The 18,146-nt window shown below is 35.9% G+C and overlaps 5 non-coding genes across 5 annotated transcripts; all 5 read left to right on the plus strand.

Annotated features, from left to right (window-relative positions):
- The first annotated feature begins 11,968 nt into the window (after positions 1 to 11,968).
- Positions 11,969 to 12,123, plus strand: LOC117992629 (U1 spliceosomal RNA). Its single transcript, XR_004675075.1, has one exon. It is a non-coding gene; the product is annotated as a U1 spliceosomal RNA (small nuclear RNA).
- Positions 12,124 to 12,761: 638 nt separating this feature from the next.
- Positions 12,762 to 12,880, plus strand: LOC117992622 (5S ribosomal RNA). Its single transcript, XR_004675068.1, has one exon. It is a non-coding gene; the product is annotated as a 5S ribosomal RNA (ribosomal RNA).
- Positions 12,881 to 12,964: 84 nt separating this feature from the next.
- LOC117992633 (5S ribosomal RNA) lies at positions 12,965 to 13,083 on the plus strand. Its single transcript, XR_004675079.1, has one exon. It is a non-coding gene; the product is annotated as a 5S ribosomal RNA (ribosomal RNA).
- Positions 13,084 to 13,153: 70 nt separating this feature from the next.
- On the plus strand, positions 13,154 to 13,272 carry LOC117992638 (5S ribosomal RNA). Its single transcript, XR_004675084.1, has one exon. It is a non-coding gene; the product is annotated as a 5S ribosomal RNA (ribosomal RNA).
- A 4,383-nt stretch (positions 13,273 to 17,655) lies between these two features.
- On the plus strand, positions 17,656 to 17,817 carry LOC117992627 (U1 spliceosomal RNA). Its single transcript, XR_004675073.1, has one exon. It is a non-coding gene; the product is annotated as a U1 spliceosomal RNA (small nuclear RNA).
- The last annotated feature ends 329 nt before the right edge of the window (positions 17,818 to 18,146 follow it).

Below are 18,146 nucleotides of genomic sequence, written 5' to 3' on the forward strand. Positions count from 1 at the left end.
CCTGTGAGGGCCAGATTTAATAAAAGCTGAAAGTTTATTTGCGTATTGTTCCCAATACAGGGAGGAATGAGTCGCAACTATAAAGTTTGTATCATGGTCGCTGTGGCAGATAACAGGTAACAAAGGTGTAAAAAATCTTACCTACGTCAAAGTATCTAGTGTATTTGTTTTTTTCAGAATAGTATTAGAAAGTACTTCATGCATTGCCAGACACACTTCTAGACATAAAGTGAAACTTTTACATATTCTTCGGAATAGTATTACAAATCACGACATGCTTTGCCAGACATAGAACGTGGCAACTCCCTGCAGTTAACGATATTATTTTTTAGATAATTACGGACATGAATTTGCAATATTGATATTTGTATCATCCAAAACAAGTACAAAAGTTCAATCAATATTTCAAACATTCTGACGGTTTTTAGGGTTCCGTACCTCAAAAGGAAAAACAAAACCCTTATAGGATCACTTTGTTGTCTGTCTGTCGGTCTGTCAAGAAATCTACAGGGTACTTCCCGTTGACCTAGAATCTTGAAATTTGGCAGGTAGGTAGATCTTATAGCTGACATTTGGGGAAAAATCTGAAAACCGTGAATTTAGGGTTAGATCACACAAAAAAATTAAATCGTGGTCATGAACTAATAATTAGTATTTTCAACTTTCGAAGTGAGATAACTATATAAGTGGGGTATCATATGAAAAGTCTTCACCTGTACATTCTAAAACAGATTTTTATTTATTTTTATGCATCATAGTTTTTGAATTATCGAGCAAAATGTCGAAAAAATACCAATGTAGTACGGAACCCTCATTGCGCGAGCCTGACTCGCACTTGGCCGGTTTTTTTATATTGAATAATGACATAAAGACAAAAACAACGAATAAATTATTGTCAGCGTTAATAAATTTATATTACAATATGACAAAAATGTTCGATTCGGGAAATTGGACGATCTTAATAAAAAGCTATGACAGAATCGGCAGTAATCCAACTTTATTGCCATGGCCGCCATTAAAATAAATTCGCGAGCGGCGGCCGATGTTGCATCGATTTTAATCGCGCTAAGTGACAATGTATTTATCACCTAAGCCCATTGAGTTATGATCTATAGAGGCGAATAAATCGTATACATCAGGTGCTAAAAATCCCCATACCGCATTTCAGAAAGACGTAATGAAATTGATCAATTAAGTCTAGCCTCTAGTCTCTACGTTATCTCACGAAGTTTCTGTTTGCTCACGATGTCTCTACATTCTCTAATGAAGCTTATTCATTCTCTAATGAATCTTTTGCTTATTAAATCTTAAGTATGTCCCTACGCAAGCCCGTTGTTAATTCAAACCGCTAGGACATGGAATGCCATTGCGACTTTAGTTTTTCCTTCCACTTACAATATGGGTACCTACAAAATACAAATCAAGAGTAAATAAGCATATTCCAAGGCAAGTGGGCTGTAACTTAGGTGCATCATCACGACTTCTATACTAATATTATAAAGAGGTAAAGTTTGTAAATTTGTTTGTAGGAAGTATTCTCTGGAACTATAGAACCAATTTTTAAAAAATACTCCTGAGTGGCATAGGCTATATATTTTATTTTCAAAAAAATCAGAGATCCCTGTGAAAATTGTAATAAGATACCCGTGCGAAGCCGGGGCTGGGCGTAAAAATAAAAGCTTAGAGGCAGGTTTTGTCCGTCGTAAAGGACAACTGGATTAGACTGCCCAGTTGAGCTGTTTTGCAGGACATTACTGCCTCTAGCGGTCCATTACGGCATCTCTTTGTCTAAACCGGTCAAATCGAATAATGGCCGGTACGGTAAACATGCAAATTTGAGGGAGTTTACGTGTTAATTTGAATTCCCGTTAATATCAATTTAGAGAGTATTAGCAGCAATTTCCTAAATACGCAATTTTAACTGTCAGTCCAGGCAAAATAATAATTTTCTGCTCAAAAAGCTAACAGTTTAGTAGGTTTTTTGTTAGAAAGTTATAAATAATTAATAAATTAGTTACTTACCTAATAAAAAATTACTGTCGTCAATTATATATTTCTTATTTAATTTATCCCAAATTGGTTAGATACATTCATTACAATATTCCTAATATTCCTATAATGTCAAGTCTGTTCAAACAGTTGACTTTTATTATTTACGAGCTGCCCCGGCGAACTTCGTACCGCCTAACAGTCGATTCAAATTTTTTATAATTTTGTCTCCGTAAGAACCATCCTCGTACTAAAGAATATTATTAAAAAAAATTTAGCGAAATCGGTTCAGCTGTTCTCTAGATTTGCGATCAGCAACACATTTAGCGATTCATTTTTATATATAGAAAAAAAAGATATATAGTCTCCACGGCAAACGGAACAAAAATATATCTCTCGATAACTTATACGTTGATATAAATTGTCAGTCAGTTTTTAGGGTTCCGTACCTCAAAAGGAAAAACGGAACCCTTATAGGATCACTTTGTTGTCTGTCTGTCTGTCAAGAAACCTACAGGGTACTTCCCGTTGACCTAGAATCATGAAATTTGGCAGGTAGGTAGATCTTATAGCTGACATTTGGGGAAAAATCTGAAAAGCCAATTTAGGGTTAGATCACACAAAAAAAAATTAAATTGTGGTCATGAGCTAATAATTAGTATTTTCAACTTTCGAAGTGAGTGACTATATCAAGTGGGGTATCATATGAAGGGTCTTTACTTGTACATTCTAAAACAGATTTTTATTTATTTTTATGCATCATAGTTTTTGAATTATCGTGCAAAATGTCGAAAAAATACGACTGTAGTAAGGAACCCTCATTGTTCGAGCCTGACTCGCACTTGGCCGGTTTTATCAATATTGTAATCAATTAAGCTCATGTTAGGGTATCAGGTAGGTAATTAATTTATGCGATACGTCTACTGTTAGTATTTCATGTTTTGGTTTCACCCTGTCAACAGATGTCTCCTCTAATTAGGAAGAAGCGACACGCAGCATTCCGATTAAATTGCTCTGATCACTGGCCGTAATGCTACTAATTAGATTACTATTCAATTAGTATCTCGCCAATTTAACTAGTATCCAACTCGGTTGGGCAGCGTTCAGGAAGCTTCGAGATGTCTTCTTGTCCAAAATTCCTTAGTGCTTGAAAACCAAAGTCTTCGAACAGTGCGTGTTGCCAGTGATGACATATGGATCCGAGACATGGTCGCTAACTATGGGCCTCAGAAGAAAGCTCAGAGTCACTCAGCGGGCGATGGAGAGAGCTATGCTTGGAGTTTCTCTACGTGATCAAATCAGAAATGAGGAGATCCATCATCCATAGGAGAACTAGAGTAACCAACATAGCTCAACGGGTTGCGAAGCTGAAGTGGCAATGGGCAGGGCACATAGTTCGTACAACCGATAGACGTTGGGGATTCAGGAGGCGCAAGACCGTGGCGTGTGGAAGTCCCTACAAGAGACCTATGTCCAGCAGTGGACGTCTATTGGTTGATGATGATGATGACTGTAAGTATCTCTTTTTGACCACGACTTTAGGAGAATTCGGATCTAAAATATTCACACGCAGGATCTCCATATAAATTCTACTAAAGAGTAGATAGAGAATTGCAAACGAAATGCAATTTCTCCACAGAAAAAGCCCAAATCCACTGCTTTTCGTATATTCTTTTTGCCATAATTAATCCGAGCTGAACCTCTATAAAAGTAGATTAACAGACGGCCACTCGGACAAATTGTGTATTAATATTTTATGTGTTCACACCGCGGCGGGTCATAAAACTGTCATCGTGGGAAGACAAAGTGCGGACTTCTTACGAGTGATTTAGGCCCGGATTATGGGGTATTGAGGCAGATGTAGTTACTAGTTAGAAACGGGGAAATAGGTAGGTTTGTTATAGCAAATAGTGATATAGTTGGTGGAAATGTTTAGGGTAATATAACGTAGTAGAGTTTTCAGTTATTTATCACTAGCAGATACTAAATATATAGCTAGGATAGCTAAAAAACCGGTCAAGTGCGAGTCAGGCTCGCGCAATGAGGGTTCCGTACTACAGTCGTATTTTTTCGACATTTTGCACGATACTTCAAAAACTATGATGGATAAAAATAAATAAAAATCTGTTTTAGAATGTACAGGTGAAGACCTTTCATATGATACCCCACTTGATATAGTTATCTCACTTCGAAAGTTGAAAATACTAATTACTAGTTCATGACCACAATTTAAGTTTTTTTGTGTGATCTAACCCTAAATTCACGGTTTTCAGATTTTTCCCCAAATGTCAGCTATAAAATCTACCTACCTGCCAAATTTCAAGATTCTAGGTCAACGGGAAGTACCCTGTAGGTTTCTTGACAGACAGACAGACAGATAACAAAGTGATCCTATAAGGGTTCCGTTTTTCCCTTACTTAGTCACCTTTTCCTTTTTTATATATAAGATTATTACTATTGAGTTTTATTATTTCAAAATAGCCATCTAAGCCCAATCATGTTCGCTCTATAACATAAGCCTTAATAGTAATTCCAACATAGTCTAGCCATACTATATCTCCACTGAACTATCCACATTTATCAAACACAAATCGCTGGTTGTACGGTCGATCTGTACGCTTAGTATAAGATTTTACGACTCACCAACGTTGCTAGAATTCGAGAGTCGAAACACAATAACGTCAAAGTAAAATGGACCGAGCCTTCGCAACGTTTCCGCTTGGAGCGCTGGCTGTAGATGTGTAGACAAACTTGAGCTTTAAAACAAGCCGCTTAAGATCTGTTGGCGCATCACGCCGGGATCGGAGTTGTGTTACTCACATTTAAATACTTGCTTCAATTTAGGGTTAATTAAAAATTGAATGCATTTACATAATATGCTTTACATTAATCTTAAATTCTTCCGACAAAAACAAAACGTCAAGTGCACAACTGCACGTCACAGAGCGATGACTTTGTTTACACCATGTGCGCCACAGAGTGAGCGACTATTGTGCGCGCACAAAGATCCAGGTTACTATAACACGGAAGTGTTTCGACCATAGGGGTGCAACTCTAGAACATTAAAAAATTGCAAATTGAAAATCGCTTGTGGTGCCATCTAAGCGCGAGCACGGCTAAACAAATAGAGAACAGTTTACAAAAGACGTCAATAGATGGCGGGCACACTGGTGTAATTTTAATGACATTAATAAATTATAACCAAGTTTTCATGTTTTCTTGTGCTGTAGTAAATATTTATATTTCTGTTAAATTTATCTGACCCTGCATTAATAACAGGACTCTGTAGTCTGTATTTCCTTTCACCACCTCGATAACTATATTCTAAGGATTGATTTAGTGACTCGATTCATGCCTGAACGATTGACCACGGCTACGGATTACGGACTTGTTTTTGCTTTGTGAAATGATTTTTCTGTGAATATATTTGTGCAGAAAAATGCCACGGAGATCTCGATGTGTGTCTGGATGTGACTAATTCGGTAAGTATAAAATCAGCTTACTCCTAATCTAACTCAAAATTACTTCAATGAGTCAAACTCTATGCACCATTAAGGCACCATTAGCACATTAGGTATTTTATCATGATACTAGGTATATAGTTCCTGCGATTTCGTCCGCTCGAAAAAACTATTTTAGGAATACCGTGAGAAGTCCAATTTTCCGGGATAAATGTGGCCTACAAGTTACAACCGTCTGATGCAAGCTATCTCTGTACCAAACAGATGATGACCACCACTTTGTCTACGTGGATTTAGGGTTTTTGGGAATCCCATGGGAACTGTTTGAGTTTTCCGTGACAAAAGAAGCCTATGTCCTTACCTGGATGCAAGTTATCTCTGTACTAACTTTCATCATAAACGGTTACACAAATTTACTGTAAAAAGCTAGCATACAGACAGGTTGACACACTTTTGCATTTATCATATTGCTATGGATTATTAACTACTAATTCTGTAAATTTTTTGTTTTGTAATTAAGTGTACTTACAACATTTGTTTTGAACTTTATTGACTAAGTTATTTTTATATTATAGGTATCAGCTATCAACTAATTAAGTACAATAAGTAAGTATAGACTAATGCATATTTTATGTTATTACTTTTTCAGATGTTTGCATGGCTTTCCAAAACCTGGCTACTCCTCTCTTTGAAACCATTTAAACAATGAAAAGATATAGGACAACATTTAGAAAGCAAGACTGAAATAATATATAGTTACGAATTATCAAATTTGCAATCACCAGTTTGAAGATCGTTGAAATACACCAGTTGTGGTAGTAATATGAAAGTTATGAAAAGTAAATAACCAAAAATTTTGGATTTGAGCGTTACCTATTTCACAATCTCGTGGGTCTTGAATTTAGGTATGTATTTTATGTACCTAGTTACGAATTTATGAAAATAAAATATTTTACAAAACCTTAAAACCTTTTTATTACTATAGTGTTTTATAATTTAGTATCTTAAAGAGTCAGTCTTGTAATATATATTTTTAAACATGTTTTAAACAAACGTTAATGGAATTATTGATATTTTTTTAAAACATGTTCAAAAATATAAAATATTCTAGTAAAGTACATTTAAATAGCATTTAAATTTTCGCGCTCTCGCACGCCTAGCGCGCTTTTAGTGCCCTCTAGATGTGAGCACACGAGTAACTTTGAAAAAGAAATCTAGAGTCGCACATCTATCTCTAGTATATAGTAGATAATCTATGGTTTCGACACTCGAATACTATCAACGTTGGTGAGACATAAAATCTGGTACTAAGCGTACTGTCCATTTCGCCTCGGGTTACAGATCTAATTAAATGTCGCTATTCGCAATATAGGCGTTCACTCTCTAATTCCTAATGAGCATTGGACCCTAACTTAGGTATTGATCTGAGCTTATGTTGGATTCCTATTTTGTACTATTCTCTAGATTATCTATGTACGTGTTGGTATATAGAAGCCAAATCGCATCGACTAACTGATCACGATAATTATCTTCAGATACGAGAGACATAATTTGGTACAGTACGCGCCAGAAAGTAATGTACATCGACCTTTAGAAGGAAATAGCAGATTTGTAGAGCGTTGTCTCTGTCGTTGAGACCGATAAAACGTCATATAGGTATGAGTGACAGAGGCAAAGACCGATGTACATTACTTTCTGCCGCGTACTGTATATTTTAAAACTATGAAATATAATATATATTTGAATAGGTAATTAAGAATTTTTAATAAAAATCTTTAGATGGTTGATAATGTTATGTCACTTCTAAAAACTATTTCATTCCTGTAAAATATCACGAAATAAAGTAACAAAAAATTACAAGAAATTTTGTACGTGAAAATTCGATAAAACCTAGGGCATAAAAAGACACTGGAAGAAAGGCTACCCATGGCATCGTTATTAGTACTTCAGTGTAGTTTAGCGTTTTTAATATAGAACGCAACAGGTCGAGATGGCAATCGGGGTATGAGGCGAGGAGACGCCCCGCATCACCCGTGCTCGCCCGAACCGGGGTGGTGCGGGGGCTGTGCGGGGGTGCGGGGCGTTCTGCGACTTGTCGCATACTAAGTATATGTAGGTATACTTACTTAAGTACTACTTTGTTGACTTAACTCACCTAGTGCAGGTGAATTAAGTATATTATAGTAGGTTTGAATACCCTTTAAATTTTGTGCTGATAAGGTGCAGATATTAATTAAATTCTAAATTATATCAAACAACATTCCTCCTGTACACCTCACGTATCAGATGTCACCGTTTCATATACGAAAACCGCATTCTGTTCCTATATCCCATAATATACCAGTCTATTCCCCTTGCATCTGGTTTAAACCGGATTCTATCCAGTTTATGTTGGTATCAGGCGTGCCTAACTTTACGAAGCGAGCTAAACGTTATTGAAGGCAATAAATTGAATGACATGGCTCCAGCTACAATGGTTAGGTCAGTCTTGCCCGCAGCAAAGTGGACAATGCTTAGGCAGTATTCTGAAAGGCCGTCTTTGTTTCCCTCAGACGATAGGAATAGTCACATCTGTATACCTACGATACGATACTGAAAAAGTACAAAATACGGCGTTTTGTGAACAAGAATCTCCTTCGGTAGGACTGATCCTTTCGGCCCAAAGAAGAATTTAGGATGTGAAGCCATCCAGATTTTTGATAAATGTTTAAATTCAAACACGCAAGCCAATATTTTAATTTTTTTTTAATTTAAACGAATAGTTAGGCATGGATGGCTAACTAACATTTTTTTTTCAAATATTCATACAATATTTTTTCTTTTAAAATACGTATGTCACAACTCACAACAAAACAGAAAACCATTGATTTACTGAAAAACCTTTACTCAGTCTTAAAGATCGATCCTACCAAAGGAAATATCTTGTACACGAAAGTCGAAACACCTTAAGTATAAAGGTCTTACAGTCTAAAAGCAGCTTTGTAATGTAATATAATAGGTATTGTACATCGATATAAATGACAAGATAATAATTGTTCAAGCAAACACAATTTTTCACGGCTTTGGAACCAAATAAATCAGCGCCACCTCTTTGATATTAATGAACGACCCGTTTGTAATCCAGACGTCACTGAGGTTCCATTGGTGCTAAATAAACATTTTAGGACCAATGAATCGGTGTCATTTTGCTTGTTCAATGGCCCTGTCCTTACGAAGTAATATATAAGTCTACGGCGCCACCTATTTGATACTAATGAACGACACGTTTGAAATCCAGACGTCACTGAGGTTGCATTGGTGTTAAAGCACCACTGAGTCGGTGCCATTTTGTTTGTTCAATAGCCTTGTCCATACGAAGTAATATATTAGTCAATGGTATTATATTATTATATGGAATGGATTATGACGAAGCTAGGAGCTCAAGGAATGTCTCTTTGTGTTTTGTACAGGATTTGATTAAAACGTGGTACTGGTGGTCACAATAATCATTATGAGCTGGACTTTGTGTTAGAAATTCCGTGTAGTTTTCGGAATGAATGCATGTCTCGTACAAATGTTTTATTGTTAGGTAAAGGACGCGAAAATTGGATTTATAATTTGAATTGAATCTCTGGGAACAATTTTAGTGCTATACAAATGAACCAAAAGCTTTATTTTGCCCACCACAATTTTTTTATGCAATTGTGGATTGTAAGGGGTTTAAACTGCAAATAGCACCTGTTCCGTTTCAGCGTATACAGTCGTAACTTTACTGCTTAAGCTCATTACACGTAAACTTTACGGTGCATTTGCTGATGACACCGCCATCCTATTTCACGGTTCAACCTGGGAAGAGGCGCAAAAAGCCGCAGAGGTTGGAATTCGCAAAATTACGAGTAATCTAGAAGCAAACCTATTGACTGTAAATGCAACAAAAACAAAATATGTTTGTTTTAGTATAACTAGAGCATCGCGGCCTCCGAAGGATTTTAAGTTACAACTACATACCTACCCTTGTAATACATCAGATAGTAAAAATACCTCATGCACCTGTGAAATATTAGAACATACGTCGCAAATGAAATACCTAGGTATCATCATAGATGAAAACTTAAACTGGCATCCTCAAATTACAACGGTTGCAAAGAGAGTGCGAAGATTAATACCAGTCTTCAAAAACTTGCGGGACGTTTTAGACAAACAACTACTCCGCAATGTTTATATAGCGCTATGCCAATCCTTGCTTATTTACTGTATCCCTGCGTGGGGTGGCGCAGCAGCTACTCACATGATGGAGTTGGAAAGAGCACAAAGGGCCGTTATTAAAGTGATGATGAGCAAACCACGAAGATTTTCAACAGAACAGCTTTATAAGGATTCCCAACTTCTGACCACACGCCAATTGTTCATTTTACATGCTGTACTGCGCCATCATAGCTCCTGTCCCCCATTGCAGGAAAGAAAGCAAAGACGAGAAGCATATATTGCTTTACCGAAAACTAAAACAACTTTTGCTAGACGACAGTTCTATTACTTAGGCCCGTTTTTGTACAGATGTTTAAACAGAAAGGTAAAAATTAATAATATGAATAAACTTGGTCTAAAAAAATGTTTAAAAAATATCTCAACTAATTATAACTATGAAGATACAGAGAAAACTATTAATACAAACTTAGTTCACAATATCATATAATTTATTAAAAAATTAACTAGAAGTAATTAACACCACACACACACACACACACACACACACACACACACACACACACACACACACACACACACACACACACACACACACACACAAACACACATACACAAACACACACACATACACACACAATGTAATTATTTAGTCACAAAATTGAGCATGCAATATTTTTAAACTTTAAATTTTAATCCTATGTTCTTTTCTTTTTGTAATCATTAAACATAATTAGCATAAAATTCTAAAGAGTGAAACAAAAGTCATGGATGCGTCCGAGTCGTAATATCTCGCAAGACGACTGTGGACGCCTATCAATCGCGGTTCTTAGCCATAGCTTACGGACGCGTCCCATGGTTTGTTTCACGCTTTAACCTTGTGTTTTGTTGATTTATTTATTTTATATAGTTGTAATACCTAGCTGTAAAATATTAACTATTCAAATTATGTTTGGGAAGGCACTGGCCCCTAAGACACGGGATTTCCTAGTTTAGGGGTCAGGATTCCAGAGAGTTGATTACTGTACTGAGTTGTTTTAAATAAATAAATAAAATATAAATAAATATATCTGCTAGAGGGTTATTCAAGGCTTAATAGCTGTTACTCTGTTTCATGAATCAAAATTGTATGTATTTCAAAGCTATTTTGTTATTTTCTAATTATTTATGTCTATTCATATAATTTCTCTGATTTATCTATTATGACTTCATGAAATCAAAGATTAAAAATATTGTACTATAGTTACCTTTTATTTCACATTCTTCATAAACATATTTTTACTCGTTTCATTCACTTGAGAGTTATTCATTAGATATCTACGAAAAAGTACTAACTAAGTACCTACTTAATTCTTTTTAATGCTAAAATTATGCTAAGATGAAAAATAGCGTCTAAACCGAAGTCCGGACGACGACAATCGAATGAATGTTAAATAAATGAAGTGTTAAAATTTACGAGCCCCCGCAAAACAATTAAAACTTACGGAACAAAGTTACTTAGCACCGTATACGCCGGATTTGCATTCCCAGGCAGTTAGCGGGGCCATTATTGAAATTTTATGTGAGTTTGATTATTATTCAGTAGACCGCTATTAGAGCAGTGGACATAGGTTCAGATGGTAGAACGTAGTAGAGTCGACTTTTTTTTTAATTTTGTAGATAGATGGGTTAGCTAGTTTGTATACGTCGGACGTTTAATTTTTGATTTCATCCCACTAATATTAAAAATGTGATGGATGTTTGGATGTTTGTTACTCAATCACGCAAAAACGGCTGAACGGATTTGGATGAAATTTGGAATGTAGATAGATTATACCCTGGATTAACACATTGGCTACTTTTTATCCCGAAAAATCAAAGAGTTCCCACGGGATTTTTAAAAACCTAATTCCACGCGGACGAAGTCGCGGGCATCAGCTATTGTATGTAACGTAATTATTAATTTTAACTGTATAAATAGTACATTACAATAGGTACAATAATAATACATTTTTATAATGATTATAAACTCATTATAAAAATGTACATTGTACCTACTCTCTAAATATATTTTTGCTACTAATTTATATTTATTGTAAAAAAATGTACCTATAGCTGTCTAAAATAAAACATTTTAATATTTTTTTTGTTGTTTTGTACTTTTTTGTTAGTCGTGAAGCGCTTTTCATATTGTGTTACTCACACAGAAACTAAGTAAGTGTTGACAAAATCTTCCAATAGATGTCGCTATTAGTACTATACAGCGCGTTATAGTCAGACGACTTTCAGAACTGTAAATACTCACGGCAATGTTTATAAAGCATAATTTTAAGCCTATACATCGATCTATGGGATCGATGGGCGTAGGGGACACCGTGATCACGAAGGCGGGTCCCCCAGAGCGAGGCCTTTCCATTGCACTGCGGCTGGGTTGACCTCTGCGAATTGTGGATATATCGGACGCGTAATTTTTGGAGAAAAAAAAGAAACAAGTTCTTTTCTTGTTTCTTTGAGAGATCAATAATCATTAATCAATAAAAATAGCTTTCTTTGAATTATGAAATTTGAATCAGTACCCTTATTTTATACGCGAAATTGTGTTTGTTGGTTTATTGGTACTTTGTCCTTCAATCACGGTGCAACGTATTGAATTTGACGTGATTTTTTGCATGTATATAGATAAAGACCTGGAAAGTAGATTTGATTAGTAGATTTATAAGTCCCGCAAATTGCTAATGCGCGTGGCCGCCATTTTAGTGACGTCAGCACTAGACTGAAGTCTCGAGCTGATGGTATATTTTTACTGAAATATTCGTCAAATGACGTTAAAATGACGTCATTTCGATGTTAACCAGACATGGTTCGAGCGGAATAGCAATTTGCTGGACTTTTAGTACGCGACAGCTCAAGATGGCAATAGGGGGTAGGTATGAGGCGCCCGCACCGGGTTAGCGAAGGGGCTGTGCGGGTGTGCGGGGCGTTCCCTTCTCGATTGCCATCTCGACCTATCGCGGACTATACCTATTTTGAAACTCGTATTTTGTTGAACAAAGCAGCCAGCAAAGTACCCAGCTTGCATACTTGGAACGATATTTTTAAAAGTATCAATGTATTTTGTTCTATTGGATATTTATTTTCGGATGAGCAATCGCCAACGTCCATACCATGTTGAATACACCGGTTCTCGTCCGATCACCGAAGTTAAGCAACATCGGGCGCGGTCAGTACTTGGATGGGTGACCGCCTGGGAACACCGCGTGATGTTGGCCTTTTGTTCTTTTTATGGCTACTTGTAACTTATCATTAAAATCATGACTTATTTTGTTCCATTACTTATTTTCAGCATTACAATCGCCAACGTCCATACCATGTTGAATACACCGGTTCTCGTCCGATCACCGAAGTTAAGCAACATCGGGCGCGGTCAGTACTTGGATGGGTGACCGCCTGGGAACACCGCGTGATGTTGGCCTTTTGTTCTTCTTATGGCTACTTGTAAATTGACTTATTTTGTTCCATTACTTATTTTCAGCATTACAATCGCCAACGTCCATACCATGTTGAATACACCGGTTCTCGTCCGATCACCGAAGTTAAGCAACATCGGGCGCGGTCAGTACTTGGATGGGTGACCGCCTGGGAACACCGCGTGATGTTGGCTTTTTGTTTTTTGTTTACAGCCAGCTGTTTGAGATAAACTAAATATTATAATATTTTATTATTTTCTAATTGTGATTAAGCAGAAATAATAATGTTCTGAAAGGAGTGTGATGTCTGACAATCTGCACTTGGCCAGCGTCGTAGACAATGGCCACACCTTTCTCATTCTGATAGGATAGCCGTGCTCAGTACTCAGTAGTAAGCTGGCGATGGGTTGTAACTTGTAGGTAGGTACATCGTTTTTATAAAAAAACACAATATTGTTACGCAGTTGGTATCCTTACTTAGTGACCTCGAAGTAAGATATCGCTGAGTTATGTAATGGAAACCTGGTAATTGCTCCCAAAGTGTTAACATACATAATTTATAATCCGACATTATGTAGCTCCTGTCATATATAACACACTGCACGTTGCACGCATCACTTGTAATGTGTATTAATTGCATACACTGAATCCCTTTTCGGGTATGAATTATTTAAATATTTGTCGTTGAGTTTACATATTCATGTCTTATGACGCCAACCACAGACAAGACTACCTATACAAAAAAAGTTACTATAGTATACGCTTACGTTGTAAAAAAAAACTTGTAACAGATACGCTAGTAATGTTTCTCCTTTTTCATTTTATTCTACAGCATTTTATTTTAGTTTTCCAAAAGTTCTACTTTTAACTTTTTTAAAGAATATTAATAATTACCTACCTAATTAATCAGAATAAGTACAACAGAAGATTCATCTTGAAAAAGGTTCTGATTGTATTTCTAATCCAGCTAAGATAAATTATGTTTCAACTCTGAAACTTCGAGATAGAGTATAGTATTATTAAGTTTGCACTTAGATTAATATGTATTAAAAGTAGATACATTTAAATATAGCGTATATATTTAAGAATAAAAAAGTAGGTCAGTTTTTAATGATGCAATATTAAATAAAGTTGAAAAACTAGAAATGTCCGAAAACCCTTTGAGTTTCAACTGTCGAATGAACAAATTCTTTCTAAACCTTTTTCTAGCTATTATATCACCGTAAATCGCTGCGATATAAAACGGTCGGACCACCGCCCGATTTCCTATTCCACAAAATGCTTGTCCACAGTCCATCCTGATGGATGTCCACACATTGGAAACTGTTAAAAGATCCTACAAATGCTTGACAAATATCCACCTTAACTATTGAGAAACTGAGTTGAAATTTCAATGGCATTAGAATCAGTGGTGGAGCAGAAAAATCAGATAAGGTCGTTAAAAAACGAGAGCAATTACGTAAGACTTATCTTCAGAGTTTTCAGTCTCGAGTCACGATCGAATCCTTGTTTGAATTGCTAAAAAACAAAGCGTCAGATGTCAGGGTAATCTGCCAATTAGAATGGGAAGCCAACGCTTGAAGGAAGGTTGGGTCATTAAAATTCGTAATCAGATCTACTCAAGACGTCAAGCGTCGCTCCAAATCTTGTTACAAGGTAAGAAATGCGGTATAGTTAATGAGTTCGAGCTGACTGTCTGTTTCTCTATTAACCTCAAAATTTCTTTTAAAATTCGAAAGGATTGTTTCTTTCTTATAATTTTGAAAAATATATTTTTATTATTATAAAACCTATAATCATAACCATCTCAACCTATTGTTGGCTCACTGCTGAGCATGAGCTCAGATTAAAAATGGTGGACCATTTTGGCTGACCAAGTACTTAGGTAGGGGCTGCGTGACCAAGTGACTCTGAGATTTTTTATTTTATTTTAAGTGTTTTGTATCACATACATTTATTTTGAAATTCACCCGATATTGAACTTGGTTGGTAATTAATTTCAGATCATTTCTGGACATAGAACAAGTACCGAGTTTCGTTCTGGTTTTTCTCGGTAGGAAGCGCATTTTAAATTAGTTGCAGATTTATTTGACGATCCAAAACAGTTTTTTGTTTCATTTCATCTAACACACTCCAAATCTGTTCCCCGTTCACCACAACTTTGCCCATTACCAGTTTATCGTTAGCCCGTACAAAATCACGGACGGGGGCATCATAAATCTTCGCAGATGTATGTAAATTTCCGTCCGATACATCGCCGGCCAAGCGCCAGGCCATCCATTACCCGTGAACTCATCAGTCATTCGCGGGCCAACTTTGTGTACTTTGTCCAACTGTTCATTTTTATTTCAAGTGTCTTGTATCACAATGTGCATTATTTTGAAATTTGTTCGACATCAAACTTTGTTGGTAATTCTTTTAAGATCATCTTTTGGCGTATTTGGCAGTTTTTAGGGTTCCGTACCTCAAAAGGAAAAACGGAACCCTTATAGGATCACTTTGTTGTCTGTCTGTCTGTCTGTCTATTTTTTGGTCTTCTACTATAATTTTTTAGCATTGGAAAATTGCAGTAGCTTTATTTTTGTTATACCTTACATCTAAGACTGCATCATCACTTACCACCAGGTGCGATTGCAGTCAATAGCTAACTAGTACCTATCTGAAAAAAAAGGCTGGGATTTGTAATGAACAATTTTTTATGGAAGAAAATTTAGAAGACGGCTTTTATCACATTTGTCGCTCCTCTATGTAAATGGTAAAATAATAATATGATTGTTTGTTGGTTTTTCCTTAAATGACGTCGCAATCAGCAACAAATCAATATTAGTATTTTTTATTATTCAATATTTTTTCACATGCATGTCGTTCCTGAAAATTATTAAAAAGTTCGCACGGGATCTTCAAAGAATCTAAATTCAAGTCACGGGCATCAAGTAGTATCTTTATAATTAAGATACTTTTTGTTTAAATTTTTTGTAACTGCTATTGAAACAACATGCGACCGTATTCAAGTAGACTGGGAGTTTCAAAATTGTCATCTCTAGTAGGACCTACTATAACGGAACTTTTACAAATCCAAATTAGATTTTAAATACATTTGTTACAATAAAAATATAATCATTAAAAATCCATTTTCTACAAAAGAATCAATTTCAACAAAAAGTCCAAAATCTGACAAATCACATATAAATATTTTCATATATACATTCCCCCTAAATCCAACCCTTACAATACTGGTCTCATCACCACCCCACAGCTATACGCCTGAGGCGAGGGGACCATCGATTGTCCAAGGTGCGAGGGTCACTGTACGACAACGCCAGGATATTGAACTAATATTGCAGTCGAATAATCCAATTAGTGTACTGTCGGTATGTATCTATCAATGCCTTTGATGTATAAGGTGCCTTCAGTCATATCCGTTTCGGGCGTTGTGATAATATTCAGCATTGTAATGGACTCCATGTATTGTAAATATCTATAGATATGTGAATCTTACATCAAGCTTATACCGGGTAAGATTTACGGAGTAAGGCTTAAATTGAAACTACCCATAACAGAGATAATATGTCTAATAAATCATAGGCAGTTAGTCACTAAATACTGTTAAAATCTCAACTTGCTTAAAATTCTACGCTAAAAGTTTAATAATCTAAGAAAAACCGAAATAACTGAAAATACAAATATAAAAACGTACCTGAATCGAATCATTTAAAAATACTATAAAACTAAAAGATTGAAAATGTGCAGATTAAGCAATTGAAAATACCTATATTATGTTGTAATCATCAAAAGCATATTTAAACAAATCTGTCATCTAGAATAATTGTGAAATAATGAGTGGGATTTTCCAAGAGTGAAGAAAGTAAACTTTTTTACATTGAGGTTTATTTAGAATCAATATAAAAAATATGAATACAACTCACGAAAGCCTAAAATCTCAATTTGAATAACAATAAGTGACGAAAAATCTTCTCACGCTAGAATTGTCGTCGAATTACATGTGATTAGACTTTTAAATATGAAAAACGACACAAATCTACTCATCTGTGAAGACGCGTGTTTAAAATTTGATAAAAGAAATAATGATTCACTTGAACCTTAACTACAAGCAATAAAAGCTATAGTTGTTTACAATTTATGTGATTTAAATCAAATTGAAATGTAAACTACAGGGCGTGTTGACTTGTATTTAGCGATGTTTAATGGTTTCTATAACACTCAATTGATCGTGCATGGGATCACATATATAATAGGGAAGTACTCATAAATTATTATAAAACATGGGAAATATGGGAACGCGTGCTAGTACTTTAGAATGTAATGAGAAATTCGCAACGTTCGCAATGTTTTGAATGTGTGAACTTCTGGACAATTTAATTTATATTAATGTTAGGACTCGAAGGACACTTCATTTATGATGGGAATCATACGGAAAAGATTTCTTTATTAATACAACATTAATTTTACAAGGTGTTGACAAAAGCTTCCGATAGATGTCACCACTTGTACCTTACGGCGCGCTATAGTCAAACAACTTTCAGAACTGTAAATACTCACGGCAATGTTTTGTAAGCATACTTACCTGGCGTAGGGGACACCGTGATCAAGAAGGCGGTTCCCCCAGAGCGAGGCCCTTCCATTGCACTGCGGCTGGGTTGACCTCTGCGATTATCCCTAATGTGGATAACTCGGACGCGTAATTTTTGGTAGTGGGGACTGCGTACGCGCCGTCCCCCATATAAAAATTAAAGTTTTGATATATAGAGATATTATCACTAATCAAATTGATGTATATTAGGGTAGCCGGTAGATAATAGATAAGAAAGACAGAAAGATTTCACTTAAATATTCATTACTATTCCATATTTTTTGATCTCTCAATAATGGAATTTAATCTCCAATTAATTGTACATCATGCGAGTGTATTTCACAACCCTCAATCGCGGAAAGCGGTCTATTAGACCGAGTTCGCCAAGCTCACCGACATCGATCAATGTCGCAACTAATTCCTGGACGTGGACACGATAAACTTAAATGCAAGCTACGTGACGTTGAGCGAATTGGA

The sequence above is a fragment of the Maniola hyperantus genome, chromosome 21 (assembly GCF_902806685.2).
Source record: "Maniola hyperantus chromosome 21, iAphHyp1.2, whole genome shotgun sequence".
NCBI classification, from domain to species: domain Eukaryota; kingdom Metazoa; phylum Arthropoda; class Insecta; order Lepidoptera; family Nymphalidae; genus Maniola; species Maniola hyperantus.